We start from the raw sequence: 20,196 nt of genomic DNA on the forward strand, positions 1-20,196 counted from the left end.
CAGATAGTGAATCCATCTACAGCTTGTTTTCTAGAATGAGAACACTTGTGAGGCCAAACCCAGCCAGGAAAAGCTGAGTCCTACTTAGTCTAGCAGAGTCCCAAAGAGTTGAAACAGATCTGCAACCAATATGTAAAGTAAACATAAAATATGTATTTGTTATTCTAAGACAATGAGATTCTGAGGTTGTTTATTAAATGACATAATCTCATGAAAGCAGGCTAACAGATACACAAAGGATACATATTTAGAAAGAATATTGTGCAAATCAGTGAGAAAAATAAAAACAAAACAACTAGAAATGTGTAAGGAAGATATCCAAAACAGCCAATAAGTATACAACAAGTTTCTCAAAATACAACTTAGTGGAAAGTAAAATTAAAAAGAGTGAAGTAAGCCAGAAAGATAAAGACCAATACAGTATACTAACGCATATATATGGAATTTACAACGATGGTAATGATAACCCTATATGCAAAACAGAAAAAGAGACACAGATGTACAGAACAGACTTTTAGACTCTGTGGGAGAAGTCGAGGGTGGGATGTTTTGAGAGAATAGCATTGAAACAAGTATACTATCAAGGGTGAAACAGATCACCAGCCCAGGTTGGATGCATGAGACAAGTGCTCAGGGCTGGTGCACTGGGAAGACCCAGAGGGATGGGATGGAGAGGGAGGTGGGAGCGGGGATCGGGATGGGAAATACATGTAAATTCATGGTTGATTCATGTCAATATATGGCAAAAACCACTACAATATTGTAGAGTAATTAGCCTCTAACTAATAAAAATAAAGGAAAAAAAAATAAAAAGATATGTCACTACATGCCCACCAGAATGGCTAAAATGAAAGAAAAAAGCCCTGATGATATTAAGTGTTGACAGGGGTGTATAACAACTCTAACATACGATAGTGGTTGTAGTTTAAATTAGAATAAGCTTTTCAAAAACAATTTGGTAGTATCTACACGAATATATGCATAATTCTATTACCCAACTGTCTACTCTTGGAAATATACCAATAGAAACAAATAAAATGTGTAAAAAAAGGCATTCATAAGAATTACTGAAAGTATTATTATTTGTAATATCCCCAAATTGGGAACAATGCCAATATTAATCAACAGCAGACTAGATATATAAATTGTGATATATTTCTTTAAAAAATATTATAAAGCAATGAAAAAGAATAAACCACTGTAAAGCATATTGACATAGATGCATCTCACAGGTGTAGTTTTGAGCAAGAGGACCCAGATGCAAAAGAGTATACACCATATTTTATGTTTTAGAAACTGCAACAATAGGCAAGCTGATTTTGGAGAAAGAAAGATTACTGGTCACCTTTAGGTAAGCACTGAGAGGAAGCTTAAACATGTTCAGGGTGCTTATAATTTCTATATCTTGATCTGGATGATTACATGGACATGTTTTCCTTGTAAAAATTATTTGAGCTATAGACTTAAGATTTGTGCACTCTAATACATGTTATATTTTGAAAAACTATCTACAAAAAAAGGAAGAGTGGGGTCTATTAACTAACTGGGAGTATCTGGGAGGTGAGTATACATACTGGTGCTCACACTGACATACATACACACATGTATTGCTTGAAGGAATTCAAACAGAACAAACATAGTTTGAGGGATAAAGTCAGTTTACATGCCTTCTGCTTAAGCAATTTTTTTTTTTCATTTTGTACCAACTAAAATTTGAAGATTATTTTTTTCCTTCATGTAAAAGTTATATTAGGCATAAAACTAAGATAATACATAAATAATTTATAATGCTTTCTATTTTACTTTTAAATCTTACAGTCTAAGAAAAATATGCAATAGTAATAGGTCCCTGGTGATATTAACAACTGAATGTGAACAACTATTCTAGAACAGTATTTCTATTAAATGTAGAGTTAGAATATAAGATCCACAGGGACAAGTATTTCATTATGTCTGTACACTACTCTGTGCTACATTTCAAGAAATTTGCCTTGTTTGTGGTAATACTCAATACATATTTATTGAATTAACATAAAATTAGATACTTTCTTTGTTCAACACAAATAATTTAAACACTATAGTTCCACTGTGTCTGCGCATCCCCTGCTCAAGCCTCTGGTTTAGGATGGCAACTTAAGAGGATCCTGAATTCAGCTCCTTCTAAGAACCACTGAAGCTCCAGCTACATACAAAATAACCTCATCTGGGAAAAAAAAAAAAGGAAAAACTGGCACGAGGCAAAGGAGAGAAAGCCCATATGGAAGCAGGCAGGAGAGGCTGGGACAGAATCTCACCAGAAACCCCATCCTGGGCATGGTGATCCATAGTAGGGATGGAATTCAAAACCTGGAGCTTCTCACTGACTAGCAAAGGGTTTGAACCCCACAAAGGCACTCCCAATTTTTGAGGCCTGTACCTGGAGGTGAACCCCAAAACATATGGCTTTGAAGCCTCATGTCCATGACACTTAGAAGGCTATTAGGATTTTAAAAAAAAGCTCTTAAAGTGCTCATAATATTTGAATATCTGTTATTTGTTATCTGTATTTGAGTCCGTTTCTCTTTCGTTATATTCCCTTGTTTGTTGTATTTTTTAGATTCCACATATAAGTATTTGTCTTTCTGTCTGACTTATTTAGCATTATACTCTCTAAGTTCATCCATGTTCGCTCAGTCGTGTCTGACTCTTGCGACCCGATGGACTATACAGTCCATGGAATTCTCTAGGCCAGAAATATTGGAGTGGGTAGCCTTTTCCTTCTCCAGGGGATCCTCCCAACCCAGGGATCAAACCCAGGTTTCCCGCATTGCATGCTGATTCTTTACCAGCTGAGCTATCAGGGAAGCCCCCACGTTGCTGCACATGGCAAACTTTCATTCTATTTTATTGTTGAGTAGTGTTCCATTGTGTATGTATATATACCACATCTTCTTTATCCATTCATCTGTTGATGGACTTAAGTTGCTTCCATATCTTGGCAATTGTACATAATGTTGCTATGAGCATTGGGGTGCAAGCATTTTTTCAAATTAGTGCTTTTGTCTTTTTTTCAGATATATACCCAGGAGTAGGATTGCTGGGACATAGGGTAGCTCTATTTTTAGTTTTTTGAGAAGCCTCCATACTGTTTCCATAGTGGCTACACCAATTTACAATCTCACCAACAAAGTACAGGAGTTTCCTTTTCTCTCCATCTTGGCCAATATTTGTTAGTTTTGTTCTTTTTCATGATAGCCATTCTTACAAGTGTGAGGCGATAGCTCACTGTGGTTTTGATTTGCATTTTCCTGATGATTAGCGATGTTGAATATTTTTTTGTGTGCCTGTTGGTTATCTACATGCCTTCTTTGGAGAAATGCCTATTCGGGTCTCTGGCATATTTTTTTTTTTTTTTCTTTTTTAATTTTTATTAGTTGGAGGCTAATTACTTTACATCATTACAGTAGTTTTTGTTATACATTGATATGAATTAGCCATGGATTTACATGTATTCCCCATCCCAGTCCCCCCTCCCACCTCCCTCTCCACCCGATCCCTCTGGGTCTTCCCAGTGCACCAGGCCCGAGCACTTGTCTCATGTATCCAACCTGAGCTGGTTATCCGTTTCACCCTAGATAATATACATGTTTCAATGCTGTTCTCCTGAAACATCCCACCCTCTCCTTCTCCTAGAGTCCACAAGTCTGTTCCATACATCTGAGTCTCTTTTTCTGTTTTTCTGGCATATTTTTTAACTGGATTGTTTGATACTGATGTTGAGTTGCATATTGACTCATTGTTAGTCATAGCATTTGCACATATTTTCTCCCATTCAGTAGGTTGTCTTTTCATTTTATCAATGGTTTCCTTTGCTATGAAAAGCTTTCATGTTTAACTAGTTCCCATTTATTTATTTTTGCTTTTATTTCCTTTGCTTTAAGAGACTAATTGAAAAAAATTATTGAGATGATTTATGTCCAAAAATGTTCTGCCTACATTTTCTTCTAGGGGTTTTATGGTATCCAGTCTTGTATTTAGGTTTTTAATCCATTTTTAACTTGTTTTTGTAGATAGTGTTAGAGAATGTTCTAATTTCATTCTTTTACATATAGCTGTCCAGTTACCCCATTTTTTGAAATCTTCATTCAAAGAAAAAGTTGACCTGAAGATGGGCCTCAAGTAACTAGTAAAATCTGGACAGTCATAGAAAGGGGACATGAATACTTATTTTATTAAACAATATCATACAGTCTATGGGAAAAGTACAAAATGGTAGAAACTGCTGAGATTAGCTTGCTGGTATCAGAAGGCATATGTCAGGATTAGAGAAGATCTGGAACAAGCAAAATGATGCCATTTGTGAGTGGTCTAGCCCAGAGCCTTTCTAGCAGAGTGTGTCCATCAATTGTCTTGTTATAAGTTAGACTGTGATTCAGCAGGCTTGGTTTGGACCTGAGATACTACATTTCTGATAAGCTCCCAAGTGATGCTAATACTGCTGGTCTGTAGATGCACTTAGAAGAAAAAGCAAAGTTCCAGAATTCTTAACAAGGAGATTTCAAGTGTGATATGTTGGGAAAAAGTTATGTAGGACTGGAGAGGGAAGAAAACAGGTAGATTATGCTACTAGTGAAAACAATAATAATCACTTACTGAATTTTTACATAAATTATCTCTAATTCTTATCTTGGTTAGTTACAGATGCATTCACCAAGGAGCCAGGAATATCAGTGTAAAAAACAAGGATGAAGAGGGAGAAAGGAACTTTATTAAGACAAAGAATGTCAGGGTGGACTAAGAGAATAATGAAGACACAATGTACAATGGCATGCTTCAGAATTTGCTTTGGAATCCCATAGCAATATTAACATGTCAGGGACATGGGGTTTCCTTGAAGGCCTGGAGCTACTTTGGAGCAATCAAACAGACCTCCACGTGAGCTTGCAACAGCCTCTTTTATATTCACAAAAGTCCAGGTCATAAGTTGACTTCAAAAAGAAAACTGTTGAAATTCAGCTCTTCTCTTTTGGTTGTTTGCCAGTGTTATTCACCTCCCCCTGCACCTCACCGTCACCAGTAATTTTCCTTCCAATGCTTGTGTGTGCGTGTGTGCTCAGTTGCGTTCAGCTCTTTGCTACCCTACAGACTGTAGCCTGCCAGATTCCTCTGTCCATGGGCTTTTCATGGCAAGAGTACTGGAGTGCGTTGCCATTCTCTCCTCCAGGGAATCTTCCCAACCCAGGGATCGAACCCATGTCTCCTGCATTGAAGGTGGATTCTTCACCAGTGAGTCACTGGGGAAGCAGTTTGTACTTACCCAGCGTAACAGTCTGAGTTCACGTTAGAGACTGGAGGCTTTAAATAATGTCACAAGATGTACCTTAGTCACCTGCTAGTTGAGCACTGGAATTCTAGGCTCTCACCTTACAAAGCAGAATATTTTGGGGTCTGTAGATAGTATAAGAGATGTGTAGACATTTGAATACAAAATTAAGGAAAATCTCTCCTAAGTCCAGTTGTGATGATGAGTAACTTGGAAGCATCTTACAAGGTTAAGAGGGTGGGACTGGTAACCCTACTCTTTTATGAAGTGAAGAGAAATGCTAGCAGTGGGTTCATCCTAGGACAGATGAATGACCTGCCCTGTCAACACTGTCCAGAGGTCAGTATCCTCGGGGACGAGGATCTAAGGCCAGGTGCACGTAGGATCTGCTCCCTGCATCCACTTAATTTTCTATTGCTAATATATGAATTTTCAATGTGTGTTTATTCAGCTGCTGCTCAGTCATAAGTGTTTTTTTTCTTTTTTTTGCCAGAAAATAGAAGTGCTAGGCAGAAAAACTTTTTCAAAATTAAGGGGAAAATATATTCATATCCCATTAGTCTGCTTTATGAAAACAAAAATTTAAGGTTCGCTAAAGCATGTTCTATTCATCTTAAAACATCATCAGGGTCAGATGCATAAAATTTTCAGATAAAGAGGTATGCAGGGCAATGAGAATTGTATGTATCTTTTCATTTGTGTTTAAATAATTAGAAATGATTTTTCTCATTCTGATCACAAAGTAGTACATTATCACTATAGAAACAGGAAAATACCAGTAAGCGGAAGAGAATATAATCACCCATAGTTCCACAGCTTAGTTAACATTTTGCTCTGTATTTTTCCAATCTCTTTTCTATGCATGTTTTATTTGCTATTCAACATAGTTGTTAATGTCCATATTAATTTGAATCCTGCTTTTGAAAGCTAACATTATACCAATTCTTAACATAACAGATGAAGCCTTCTGGGACATTTTTTTTAATGTTGAAGTTATCAAGCCTTTCACCCTTGGAAGGTTAAGAGGATTAAAATAAATAGATACTTCTATTAAGTAGAATGCTCATCCCAGGAAACAGCTTTTGCTTTTAGTGGTAAGTCTTGGTAAAAGCAGTTTAAAACCTTTATAGCATGCATCTCTATTTCTATCAGAACTTGAAAAGGAGATTGCACTGTGAGAAGGTAAGATTTCTTTTTCTCTTGCTGAATATTTGAATTTGTGTAAGAATCCATTTCCAAAATTTTAGTGAATGAGGTAAATTCAGTTTTTGTGTGTGAGTGTAGAAAATAGACACTGAGATGATTTTTCCCCCTTACTGACCTTCTTCATGGCCTTAAATTTTCTTTTTAATATGAAATACAGACTATCAAGGTATATTTATATAAAATAAAATGCACCTACTATACAGGCTGGTGAATTTTGGCTTATTTCTATACTCATGTCATCACAACTGCCATCAAGACACAGAACAACTCCATCACTCCAAAAAAGACTCTTGTGCAGCATCCCAGGTTTTCTTTTCCCAGAGTCAGACAACCATCAGTCTGCTTTCTGACTCCATACAGTAGCTTTGTCTGTTTTAGAGTTTTCTACAAATATAATAATAATAAATGTTCCATTGTACCTCACTTCTGCTTAGCGAAATATTTTTGGAATTCATTTGCGTTATTGTATCAATTTGTTCTATTCTAAACCTAAGTAGTGCTCCATTGTGTGAGTGGTTCAAAATTTATCTATTCACTAGTTGAAGGACATTTAGATTGCTTCTAGAAACATTCATGTATATGGGTTTTGTATGAATACAAATTTCCGTTTCTCTTGGGCAAATACCTCAGAAACAGAATTTCGGAGTCTGTGTGTTTAACTTTATGTGGCACGGCAAACTGTTCTCCAAAATGGTGGCATTATTTTGCATTTCTAGTCAGAATGTCTCAGAGTTCCAGTTGTTCTGCATCTTCATCAGCACTTGGTGTTGTCAGACACCTTGATGATCTGAAGAGGTAACTCCATGTAGTTTTAACTTGCATTTCTCCAGTGACGAATGATATTGAGCATCTTCTCATGAGCATCTTTTTTAATCACTTACATGTTTTCACTGGGAAAGTGTCTGTTCATATCTTTTGTTCATTAAAAAAAATGACTGCTTCTTAGGATTTTAAAATAAGTTTTATTGAGGTATAATTGATGTAAGTTACTGCACATCTTTAAAGGTACAATTGGGAAGTTTAGAGATATAAATACACATGATGCTACCACCACAATCAAAATAGTGAGCCTAGCCATCACTCCATTACTTCATGCTTCATTACCTACACTCCATGGCCCCTCTATGTAACCACAGGCTTCTTGATATGCCTTTTAGAACTATAGACACTACTCTATTTAAAATAGATAATCACAAGGACTTACTGTATAGCATAGGGAATACTGAATTCTGCTCAATATTCTGTAATAACCTAAATGGGAAAAGAACTTGAAAAAAAATATATGTACATATATATAGCTGATACACACACACACACACACACACACACACACACACATACACAAACACGATCATACACGGGAAGTGAGAAATAGATTTAAGGGACTAGATCTGGTAGACAGAGTGCCTGATGAACTATGGATGGAAGTTCATGACATTGTACAGGAGACAGGGATCAAGACCATCCCCAAGAAAAAGAAATGCAAAAAAGCCAAGTGGCTCTCTGAGGAGGCCTTACAAATAGCTGTGAAAAGAAGAGAAGTGAAAACCAAAGGAGAAAAGGAAAGATATTCCCATTTGAATGCAGAGTTCCAAAGAATAGCAAGGAGAGATAAGAAAGCCTTCCTCAGCAATCATTGCAAAGAAATAGAGGAAAACAATAGAATGGGACAGACTAGAGATCTCCTCAAGAAAATTAGTGATACCGAGGGAACATTTCATGCAAAGATGGGCACAATAAAGGACAGAAATTGTTTGGACCTAACAGAAGCAGAAGATATTAAGAAGATGTGGCCAGAATACACAGAAGAACTGTACAAAAAAGATCTTCATGACCCAGATGATCATGATGATGTGATCACTCACATAGAGCCAGACATTCTGGAATGTGAAGTCAAGTGGGCTTTAGGAAGTATCTCTACAAACAAAGCTAGTGGAGGTGATATAATTTCAGTTGAGCTATTTCAAATCCTGAAAAATGATGCTGTGAAAGTGCTGCACTCAATATGTCAGCAAATTTGGAAAACTCAGCAGTGGCCACGGGACTGGAAAAGGTCAGTTTTCATTCCAGTCCCAAAGAAAGGCAATGCCAAAGAGTGCTCAAACTACCACACAGTTGCACTCATCTCATACGCTAGCAAAGTAATTCTCAAAATTCTCCAAGCCAGGCTTCAACAGTACATGAACCACGAACTTCAAGATGTTCAAGCTGGTTTTAGAAAAGGAAGAGGAACCAGAGATCATATTGCCAACATCCGTTGGATCATTGAAAAAGCAAGAGAGTTCCAAAAACCATCTATTTCTGCTTTATTGACTATGCCAAAGCCTTTGACTGTGGATCACAGCAAATTGTGGTAAATTCTTCAAGAGATGGAAATGCCAGACCACCTGACCTGCCTCTTAAGAAACCTGTATGCAGGTCAGGAAGCAACAGTTAGAACTGGACATGAAACAACAGACTGGTTCCCAATAGGAAAAGGAGTATGTCGAGGCTGTATATTGTCACCCTGCTTATTTAACTTATATGCAGAGTACATCATGAGAAACACTGGGCTGGAGGAAGCACAAGCTGAAATCAAGATTGCTGGGAGAAATATCAATAACCTCAGATATGCAGATGACACCACCCTTATGGCAGAAACTGAAGAGGAATCAAAAAGCCTCTCAATAAAAATAAAAGAGGAGAGTGAAAAAGTTGGCTTAAAGCTCAACATTCAGAAAAGATCATGGCATCTGGTCCCATCACTTCCTGACAAATAGATGGGGAAACAATGGAAACAGTGATTGACTTTATTTTTTTGGGCTCCAAAATCACTGCAGATAGTGACTGCAGTCATGAAATTAAAAGATGTTTACTCCTTGGAAAGAAAGTTATGGCCAACCTAGACAGCATATTAAAGAGCAGAGACAATACTTTGCCAAAAAATGTCAGTCTAGTCAAGGCTATGGTTTTTCCAGTAGTCATGTATGGATGTGAAAGTTGGACTATGAAGAAAGCTAAGCGCCAAAGAATTGTTGCTTTTGAACTGTGGTGTTAGAGAAGAATCTTGAGAGTCCTTTGGACTGCAAGGAGATCCAACCAGTCCATCCTAAAGGAGCTCAGTCCTGGGTGTTCATTGGAAGGAGTGATGTTGAAGCTGAAACTCCAATACTTTGGCCACCTGATGCGAAGAACTGACTAATTGAAAAGACCCTGATGCTGGGAAAGATTGAGGGCAGGAGGAGAAGGGGATTACAGAGGATGAGATGGTTGGATGGCGTCACCGACTCAATGGACATGAGTTTGGGTGGACTCCAGGAGCTGGTGATGGACAGGGAGGCCTGGCGTGCTGCAGTTCATGGGGTCACAAAGTGTTGGACACGACTGAGCGACTGAACTGAACTGAATTATATAACTGAATCACCTTGCTGTACACCTAAACCTACACATTATAAATCAACTACAGTCCAATATAAAATAAAATTAAAAAAAATAATACATATTCAGCCACATAAATAAAACTAGAGAAGCCTTTGTTCTATTATTTTAGTGGTTACTTTAGTTATAACATACAGCTTTAACTTATCACAGTCTACCTTCAAGCGGTTTTGTTTTATATAGAGTAGATGAGCTTTATAAAACTGTTTCTTTCCTTCCTTGACTTTAGCCTTTACCATTCATTTTACATGTATGACAGTTTATAAATGTCACAATACAGTATTGTTATTTTTGTTTAAAAATTAATTGTATTTTATTTATACTTTTAAAGTTTTCTTAGTGTGTTTAAAATATATACCTTTAATTAATAACAATCTACCTTCAAATAATATTATATCACTTCCTGTGTAGTGTAAGCAACTTACAATTGGATGCACCAAAGTCCTCTTCCCTATCTTATGTGCTATCTTTTAAAAAATATTAATTTTATATATGTTTTATGACACAGTATTGCCACTGTTTACTTTAGACAGGTGTGCTCAGCCTGTTGGTTGTTTCTGACTCTTTGTGACCCCATGGACTGTAGCCTGCCAGGCTCCTCTGTCCATGGGGTTTTTCCAGTAAGAATACTACAGTGGGTTGTCATTTCCTCCTTCAGGGGATATTCCCGACCCAGGAACGGAACCTGTGTCTCCTGCATCTTCCGTATAAGCAGGCAGTTTCTTTACCACTGCGCCACTTCGGAAGCTTCAGGCAGGAAATTATATTTTAGGATGACTAAAACTTAGAAAAAGTTTTGCAAGACTTTCTGCTTCATTTTAACAATTTCCAGAGACATTCCTTTCTTTGTGTAGAGCTCCGTTTGTCTGGTACCACATTTCCTTTCGCTTGAAACATTTTCTTTAATGTTTCTTATAATGCAAGTTTTGGGAAATTAATTGTCTTAGCTTTTGTTTGTCTGAGAAAAGTTTATTTTCAGTGGGTGTAGCGTTCTTGCCTGGCTTTTGTCCATTCAACACTTTAGTGGTACCATATTGTTTTCATTCTGGCTTTCGTACTTTTAAATAAGAAGTCTGCTGTAATTCTCATCTTTATCACTTTAAATATAATGTCTTTTTTTCCCCCTTCAGCTGCCCCTTCAAGATTTTCTCTTTCATCTTCAGCAGTTTGAATATACCATGACTAGATCTTAAAATTATTATTGTTGCTATTATCATTATTAATATGATTACTCTTCATGTTTTCTGAGTTCCTCAGAGTTTTGAATTGATATATTTCATCATTTTGGGGAAAATTCTTGGCCACTATGTATTCAATACCTTCTGCCTAATTCTCTCTTCTCGGGATTACAGTTATACATATTTTAGACTGCTTGGTAGCTCTTGGATTCTCTTTTCTGTTTTGTTACTGATTTTATTCCTTTTGGTCTTTGTACTTTGGTTTATTAAATTTCTGTTGTCTTATCTTCAAATTCATTGATTCTTTTCTTAGTTGTGTTGAGTGTGTTTACGAGCCTGTCAAAGACATTCTTCATCCTTTTACCATGATTTTTATTTCTAGTATTTTCATTAGACTTTTCCATCTGTTGGCTGAAATTCCCTATCTCTTAATACATTTGCTTATCTTTTAAACTTGAGCCATTAGCATGTTAAGAGTACTCACTTTTAATTTTTTGTCTAATACATTCAATATCTTTTCATCTCTGGGTCTGGTTATGTGGATTCCTTAGTTTATTGACAAGAGATTTTTTTCTTCTTCTGAATGCTGATGTTATATGTAGAACAGTGAGGATGTAGGTAAACAGTATTTATGCCTAAAGAATGGGCAAGGCTCTTCTGCTAGGTCATTACTGTTGGAATTTGCGTCCATGTACTCAGTAGTTGAGCTGTGTTTGTCTTTGGTTGCTGTTGCTATGATTATATTCTGTGTAGAACCCAAACTGAAAACCCCTCTAGCCCTGCTTTTTGTGCATAGTGTGGGCTGAGGTGCTGGAAGGTTTTTAAAATGTTCTCTCTCTATCTTCTGCTTTTGTCTTTCTTGAACCTGTGCTTAAGAGGGAGGTTTTGTCTTCATGCTCTTGCTTTCTTATAATGGAAAACTCCTCAATACTTTCTAACTTAAGAGGTGGGGGCAAAGGTAATTCTCTGTGTTCTATCCCAGCCTCAGTTTTAGATCTGCCACCTACCTGGGGTCTCAGTGATCCTGCTTCTCCTCCATGTGGCAACCGGGGAATTTTGCTTTGGGGGGTCTTTTGTGTGAGTGGGTTTCCAGCCCCTTTTCCAGCAGTTGTTGTTTAGATGCTAAGTCATATCTGACTCTTTTGTGACCCCCATGGACTGTAGCCTGCCAGACTCCTCCACCCATGGGATTTCCAAGGTGAGAATTCTGGGGTGGGTTGCCATCCCCTTCTCCAGATGATCTTCCTGACCCAGGGATCACACCCGCATCACCTGCATTGCAGCTGGATTTTTTATAGCTGAGTCACCAGGAAGCTCAAGCCTCCACTAGTAGGAGACCCCTAACTGTCCTAGCACCCAGGAAATTTTTTTATTTTTTCCCTAAGAATATAGATAGGAACTGTTATTTTACTCTTTCTTCAGACTCCGCAGGTCTTCGTGTGCCCTGGGAGTAATATGTTTTCTGTCCTTTACCCATTGGGTTAAGAGTCTTATTCCATACAGGAGAAAATTCGGTGGGGCTCTGGAATTTTTCCATAGCAGTGGTTGCTCCCCAGGTCTGTACAACTGAGAGGATTTCTCTGGTCCCTTGCGGTGCCCACACTCTTTCTCCTTGGTGTTCAGTGGATGTCAGTGGAAAAGAACCCGCAGGTAGACTCCCCTTGAGTCAGCAGGTCTTGGGGATTTTATACTCTCATGCCAGTTCACACTGAGCACTTAGAAGTTTATTAAATATTTTAGCTGAGATCTTACTCACTTATGTGGTGTGCAGAATTTCTTCCCCACATATTCTACCATGATTGAACCAGTACTCACTTTCTCTTTGGATGGGCTTGTCTTTCCTTAGATTTCAGGCTGCTTGATTGCTTTGTAGTGTTAGCTTTTGAATGAACCCAAGAAAAGTAATTATCTTCAGGTTTCTATAGCTTTAAAAAATATTATTGTTAGGGAGTTTGAGATTGACATGTACACTCTGCTATATTTAAAATATATAACTAACAAGGATCTATTTTGTATAGCACAGGGAACTCTGCTCAATATTATGTAATAACCTAAATGGGAAAAGAATCTGAAAAAGACACATGTATATGCACAACTGAATCACTTTGCTGTACATCTGATACTAACACAACATTGTTAATCAGCTATACTTCAATGTAAAATAAAAAGCTAAAGAATTATTGTTAGAGTAAAGAGTCTCACTTCATTTTGAATACACTCCTATAGTGAACTTCCCCTGTAGCTCAGAGGTAAAGAAACCTGCCTGCAATGCAGGAGCAGCAGAAACCTCAGGTTCCATCCCTGCATCGGGAAGATCCCCTGGAGGAGGGCATGGCAACCCACTCCAGTATTCTTGCTTGGAGAATCCCCATGGACAGAGGAGCCTGGTGGGCTACAGTGCATGGGGTTGCAGAGTCAGACATGACTGAAGCAACTTAGTAGGCACACGTAGATACAGATGTCTTTAAAGTATTAACAAAATCTTTTGTGTTTGGGACATACCTGATGTATTTTCCTTTTTATTCAAAGATAGAGCATTACTGGGAAGACCCAAAGGGATGGGATGGGGAGGGAGGTGGGAGGGGGGATCAGAATGGGGAACACATGTAAATCCATGGCTGATTCATGTCAATGTTTGGCAAAAACCACTACAATATTGTAAAGTAATTAGCCTCCAACTAATAAAATAAATGAAAAAATAAAGATAAATTAAAACAAAAACAAAAACAGAAGCATCAAAGATAGAGCATTTAGTATGCCTGGCACCCTGGTCTTATTTCCCAAGCTACTCTGAAGCCCTTTTGGGGAAAAGAGGTCCATGGTATTCTATAGCAAATACTGTATGAATAATTTGGGATTTGGGGAATGAGGAGACTTTCACTAGCCTGTGTTCAACTAGCTGTGTCAAGCTGAAGCATCTGGGAAATTCCCAAAAGCACAAATTATAGGCATAGAGAAATAAACTTTTGGGCACACTAGTTTTTTTAACCTGCAAAGTCTGAACGTTGAAATTATATTTCAAAATAGAATATACATGGTGTCATTGGGAATGAAATAGCAATGTTACATATATGCACATTTAAGTTAGCCTTAAAAACAAAGATATTTACTGATGACTTCAGTAAGGTAGATCCTATTCAAATAGTTCAAGAAATAAAATTATTATCATAAATGATTGACTTTCAGAAAGTGGCCATGGTAGATATGTTATATATTAACTCTAATAAGTGGGATTACTCTCAACAGTTTAAATTTATTTGTTCACTGATGGTGATGTACTTGGAAAAACAATTTTCTCTAAAATGTTACCAATTTCTTCTAAGTTCTACAAGAAGTATTAGTATTATTTCAACTATGGTAGGCCAACAAAATATTGTATACATTATTAAATAAGATTATCTGGTAGATTATTAGTGTACTATGACCAGTGTACACTTATCCTACCTCTGCAGAAAAGCAATGGATTAATTGGTTTTGACAGTGCCTCTAATTCTCATGTGAAGCTTTGAAGATGAAGCATTAAATATGATATTATTTTAACTCCTCATTTCTCCATTTTGTGGCTTTTAAACTTCATGAGGATGGCATAGTAAGGGAAGGATTCTTTAACAGTCCACTGAGTCTCTTCAAGGAACAGCCATTGAACTCTCAGTACTTTATTGTCATTTTTAAAAAATGTAACTTTCTCTCTTTTTTTTTCTCTTTCTGAGTACTTGAATACATTAGTGAAGACTCATGTTTTAGAGCTGGTCAAGCCAAGTAAGACAACAAATTTCAATTTGTTGAACTGTTTTGTTGGTTTCATTAATCTTGCTCTTTTTGAGGCTATTATTAGTTATTTTAAAATATTTGAATTACTTGTATTTATCATAAATTAAACTCAAGGCCTAATTAGCATTCTCATGAAGGATGCAATTAAAAATGTGAAATGAAACAAAAACAACAGCTAGTACTTCTGCAGACTCAGCTTGCTTAATTTTTCAAAGCACTGTTAATAAAATCAACATAACTAATTTGAATTTATGAATGGATAAATAGATAATGGAAAAGGAAAAATTTTCATTGTGTTCAGAACAAAGTGAAATAAGAAAGCAAAATTTCCTTTATAAGCATAAAATGAATAATGTTCAACTAGAGCATTTTTGCAGAACTGAGTCAATACCTTAGTAATGTATCTAATGTCAAAATTCTTAATCTGGAAGTAGACTGTGATATAATTCCACAAGTAAAGTATTTATAGAACGACTAAAATGAAGTTCCTTATCAAGTGCCAGAGGTATGCCCCCAAATCATTATTGCTGTTTAGTAGTTAGGTTGTATCTGACTCTCGCATGGACAATTGCCCAGGCTCCTCTGTCCATGGGATTTCCCGGGCAAAATACTAGAGTCGGTTGTCATTCCCTTCTCCAGGGGAACTTCCCAAAGCAGAGATTGAACCTGAGTCTCCTGTGTTGCAGGCAGATTCTTCACTGCTGAGTCACCAAGGAAGCCCGATCATTGTGATAACAAAAATCAATCAAACAACTACAATAAAACATTACTTCCAATTTCCAATATACTCCTGGGAGCAGTACTTCTCCACTGAGATCCATAGGCTTAAGGTCACAAGGCCAAAGAACTGGCAAGGGACACCAGTCTTCCAGTCTTAAACTTGGAAAGCAGATATGCTAGTGGAACAAGCAGAGCTTAGGAAGCTGACCCTAAGCCAGCAGTCAGGAAAACCGGCGAATAACCTGGCTTATACCACAGAAACTCAAAAAGGCTCAAGATTTGTGATCATATGTATCTCCAAAAATGAAGGTGAAGGTAGGTTAAAGCACCAGGGTATTGAAGTCTGTTTCAAGTTGAATCTGGAGGTGCTGACTGAAAAAAATATGTGACTATTTCCACCTGAATGAAATATTTTCAGTTCTAACACTTGATGCTATTTGGTTTCCAGTATCCTGGCAGCCTGTATTGAACCCCCTGGTCTAGGGCTTATAGTATTCTTCTCTGGGGCTCCCAAAAGCCTAGAGAAACTAAAGGTAATAACCTCAGGGTGGCTCAGATGGTAAAGAACCCACCTGCAGTGCAGGAGACCTGAGTTTGATCCCTGGGTTGGGAAGATCCCCTGGAGAAGAAAATGCATATTGACCTCCTTGAGATGGCAGAGTCAGACACAACTGAGTGACTGACACTTTCACTCTACCTGATAGAACAACTCAGCCAGCTCACCATACAGTGAAACTCGTTTCCTTTTTATAAATCCTATTTTGGAGCTCAGATTTGCAATCAATTTATAGATACTGTGCTTAGCTGCAAGTAGGAAATCCACTACACAGTTGAGAAAAACTTCAATGTATAAGTTGGAGACTCAGACTAAAAAAATGTAACTTCAGGTGGTGCAGTGGTGAAGAATCTGCCTACCAATGCAGGAGATGCAAGAGACATGGGTTCAATCCCTGGCTCAGAAAGATCCCCTGGAGGAGGAAATGGCAACTCACTCCAGTATTCTTGCCTGGAAAATTCCATGGACAGAGGAGCCTGGTGGGCTACAGTCCATGGAGTCACAAAATGTCGGACACAACTGAGCACGCACACACAGGAAAAAAGAAGTAAGCTTCAAAAACGAACTTTTTGAAGAAAACCTCAAAAAAAAAAATGCTTAGTATCCTTACAAAATAAAACACTTCATTCTTAAAGTGAATAAGAATGGGTTTCTCTAAAAAGGAACATGAGAAACAAAAAAAGTTAATGAAGAGGGGGGAAAAAGCTAGAATAGAATTAGAAAAATAATTATTAGGTAAGATCAGGAAATCTGCAAGAAAATAGACTCAAAGTACAGAGAGAAAGACAAAATGATTGGAAAGATAAGAAATTTAACCTCTTCAGGAGTTCCAAAAATAAAAACCAAACGGAGAGGAGAAAACCATCGATTAAGTCATTAAAAAAAATTCCCCTAAATCGAAAGCTTTCCTTAATTTGCTTCTAGTGTTATCCAGGGGAGCCCAACAAAGGGTTGCATCTTTTTGGATTCCTTGTTGTTTAGTCACTCAGATGTGTCCGACTCTTTGAAACCCATGGACTGCAGCATGCCAGGCTTCCCTGTCCTTCACTGTCTCCTGGAGTTTGCTCAAATTCATGTCCCTTGAATAGGTGATGCCATCCTTAGGGCACCTTTATTTAAGGAATGTTGCTGATATCAATTTAAGGGAAGTCAGTGAAGCTCTAAGTCCAGGAAATGGAGAATTTGTCACAAAATTGTCCTCTTGAAGCCTGAAAAACTAACCAGGAAGTCTTTAAGTCATTCTGAGGTGCTTAGGATCAAGCAGTGTATAATAACATGCAGGAAGCAGTTAGTGAATGGTCATTGATGTGAACTATTCCATGCTAGCCCTTGATTATGCCTGACCGAGACTGATGGTGGTCTCAATGTGTTGTCTTCTGGACATTCCTCTTGGGGCTGCAGCTTAAGCAGAAAGAGATTTGGATTTAAAATATGTCTTGGGCATGGTAATAGCATTTTTCTAAAGGAAAAACAGGGACTCTTATCCTTGCAGGTAATTTTCTTTTTGAATTGTAAATTTATTATAGGAAAAGTTTTACAAAGATATACAAATTAAGTGACATTTAATTTGTTAAAAAGAATAAAATTATATTGAATTGGATGTGCTCCAGAAATTCTAGGCTAACTGCAGTAGCCTTAGGTTATAAATGCAAATGTATTTCATTATAATTTTGCTCTACACCTGGTGCAGCTTGCATAAATAAGCTGAGTAAAGCTAGATTGTGATAAACTGAAGTTTCAATCAATGGTACCTGAGGTCCTATAACCTATTGGCATCTACTGCTTTAGAAGGTTGAAGTTTTTAGAGATGGCTTTATTATTTGGCATCTACCTGTCGACTGAAGTGACTTTGCATGCATGCACCTGTCAAGATTTAGGTCATAAATGTAAATTTTTACTGAATAAAGGCAGGCTACAAAGTTTCTTTCAGATTCACTGAGAAAGGCCTATTTATAATAGTAAATAACAGGAAACATGATTTCTTTTAGGGGAAATCTGAAAATTAAATACTTGTAAGACCATTACTTAGAATATAAAAAGTTTTATTTTTGTGATCAAGTTAAAAGGTGAATAAATTGGGTAACTACAAGGTTGCAATGTCAATTTAGACCACTTTGATAGGACTATGTCTTAACTTGTTTTCTATCTTTCCTTTGTCCTATTGAATGTATAATCACTCTTTAGCAGTCTGCATCTTTCTCCACATTTATTTTATGTGGCAATGATTATTTGTGTTCTTGGATGTAAACTATACTTAGAAAATTGAATCTATTTGGGCCAGGGAACCAAGCAGATCATATCTACCTTTACATGTTTGGAACTGTAGCTTTGGACATTTTTGATCGTTCTCTTGCTCAGAGTACCTGAAAATTTCTCATCCATATGGTGGTATCCAGGAGCTCTGGAAAGGAGTCAAACCCTAGTGCTTTTCTATTGAAATCCGATTTGTTTCATTATTCCTTACTTGCAGGGATAACTATAATTGGTCAGCCAGGCACATGCTGTTGTGAATGCAGAATTAGATACCAGGTTTTTAGGTGAAACTGAAACAAGGACTGTTTCACTGCCATTCAGGTAGATTTAATCTTTTTATCCTTCAAAGTCACTCAGACTGCTGGCCTGTCATCTCCTCCAGATCTCTCTATTTGTGCTCCCCTCTTTGCCCTTGCATTTTCATTCTTGATTTCTTTGGCTTAAGGAGCCCCAACAATGATGGCGCCAACTACCGCAGAGTGACACATTCAGGCTAACAGTTGGGATTTTACTCTGTTCAGTATAAGATTATTTATTGGATATTGTTTGATAAGTAAAATGTAGTAAAACCAGAAGAAATGACTCCTACCTTTTCTAATAAACACAACTCATTTATTTAAAATTAGCCCTAACATATGTTCTTCTGGAATCTCACACTGCGTGGGATTCTCTGTGAAGAGAAGCTCATCATCCAACATGATGTGTTTCTGTGTCAAGTGAACAGATTTTTAAACCAATTTTTGATTTTGGCCGTGCTGGGTCTTCATCGCCGCGTTCAGGGTTCCCCTGGTTGCAGTGAACGGGGGCTGCTCTTCGTGGTGACGCTCAGGCCTGTCCTTCCGGTGTCCTCTCTTGCTGTGAGGCACAAACTCTAGGTGCGTGAACCCTAGCGATGGTGGTGCGTGGGCTCCGTAATCATGGCGCAGGGGCGTAGGTGCTCTGTGGCACATGGAGTCTTCCCAGGGACTCAGGGATAAAGCCTGTGTCCGCTGCGTCGGCAGGCGGATTCTTAGCCACCATACCACCAGGGACGTCCAAATGCACATACTTTACTTGGAACATGACTTAATGTTTCATATTCACTTATATTATAATGCCATTTTTTCCCTTTCTTATTTTTCCAAGCATCCTTTCCTGAACTATTTTTAAGACCTGACTACATGCAAAGAATTAAATAGACACAATCTTTACCTGGAGGAACTTACAAGGGAGTGTTGTAAACAGGTGACTGAAAGTAACTATACAACAATGCAAACTGCTAACACTTATGGATGATCTTACTATGAACTGGTCACTGTACTAAGAACACAGAGAATCTTATTTAACCCTCAGAATAAACAGTACAGGGTAGGTTAATATTGCTTTCATTCTGGCAGATAAGGAAATAGGTCCAGAGACTTTGAGTCTTTGGCCTAGATTGAAGAACCTTTCTGGCTCCAAAAGCATAGGGAAATTTTGCACAATAACTCATACGATGTTCCCAAAGGCAGAAATGTAGATGGACGATAACAGGTATCCCCAAAATAATGCAGGTCAAACCCCAGAAATACAGATATAGTAAGGTGGGAAATGTGGGATGCGGGATGGTTTAATGGATTAGGTAGCAATTAAACCAAGGCATAAATGACAGTAGGGTGTTGAGAGAGAGAGGGAAAGAAGGGAGAGAGGGTGTGTGTGTGTGTGTGTGTGTGTGTGTGTGTGTAAGGCACCAACAAACCAGGCTTCCAGTCTTGAGAAAACTGGGCTTCTTTTTGAGTATATTTGTAGCAACTTTATCTAAGTCTTATCTGAAC

Source organism: Odocoileus virginianus, chromosome 6, assembly GCF_023699985.2.
Source record: "Odocoileus virginianus isolate 20LAN1187 ecotype Illinois chromosome 6, Ovbor_1.2, whole genome shotgun sequence".
NCBI lineage: Eukaryota > Metazoa > Chordata > Mammalia > Artiodactyla > Cervidae > Odocoileus > Odocoileus virginianus.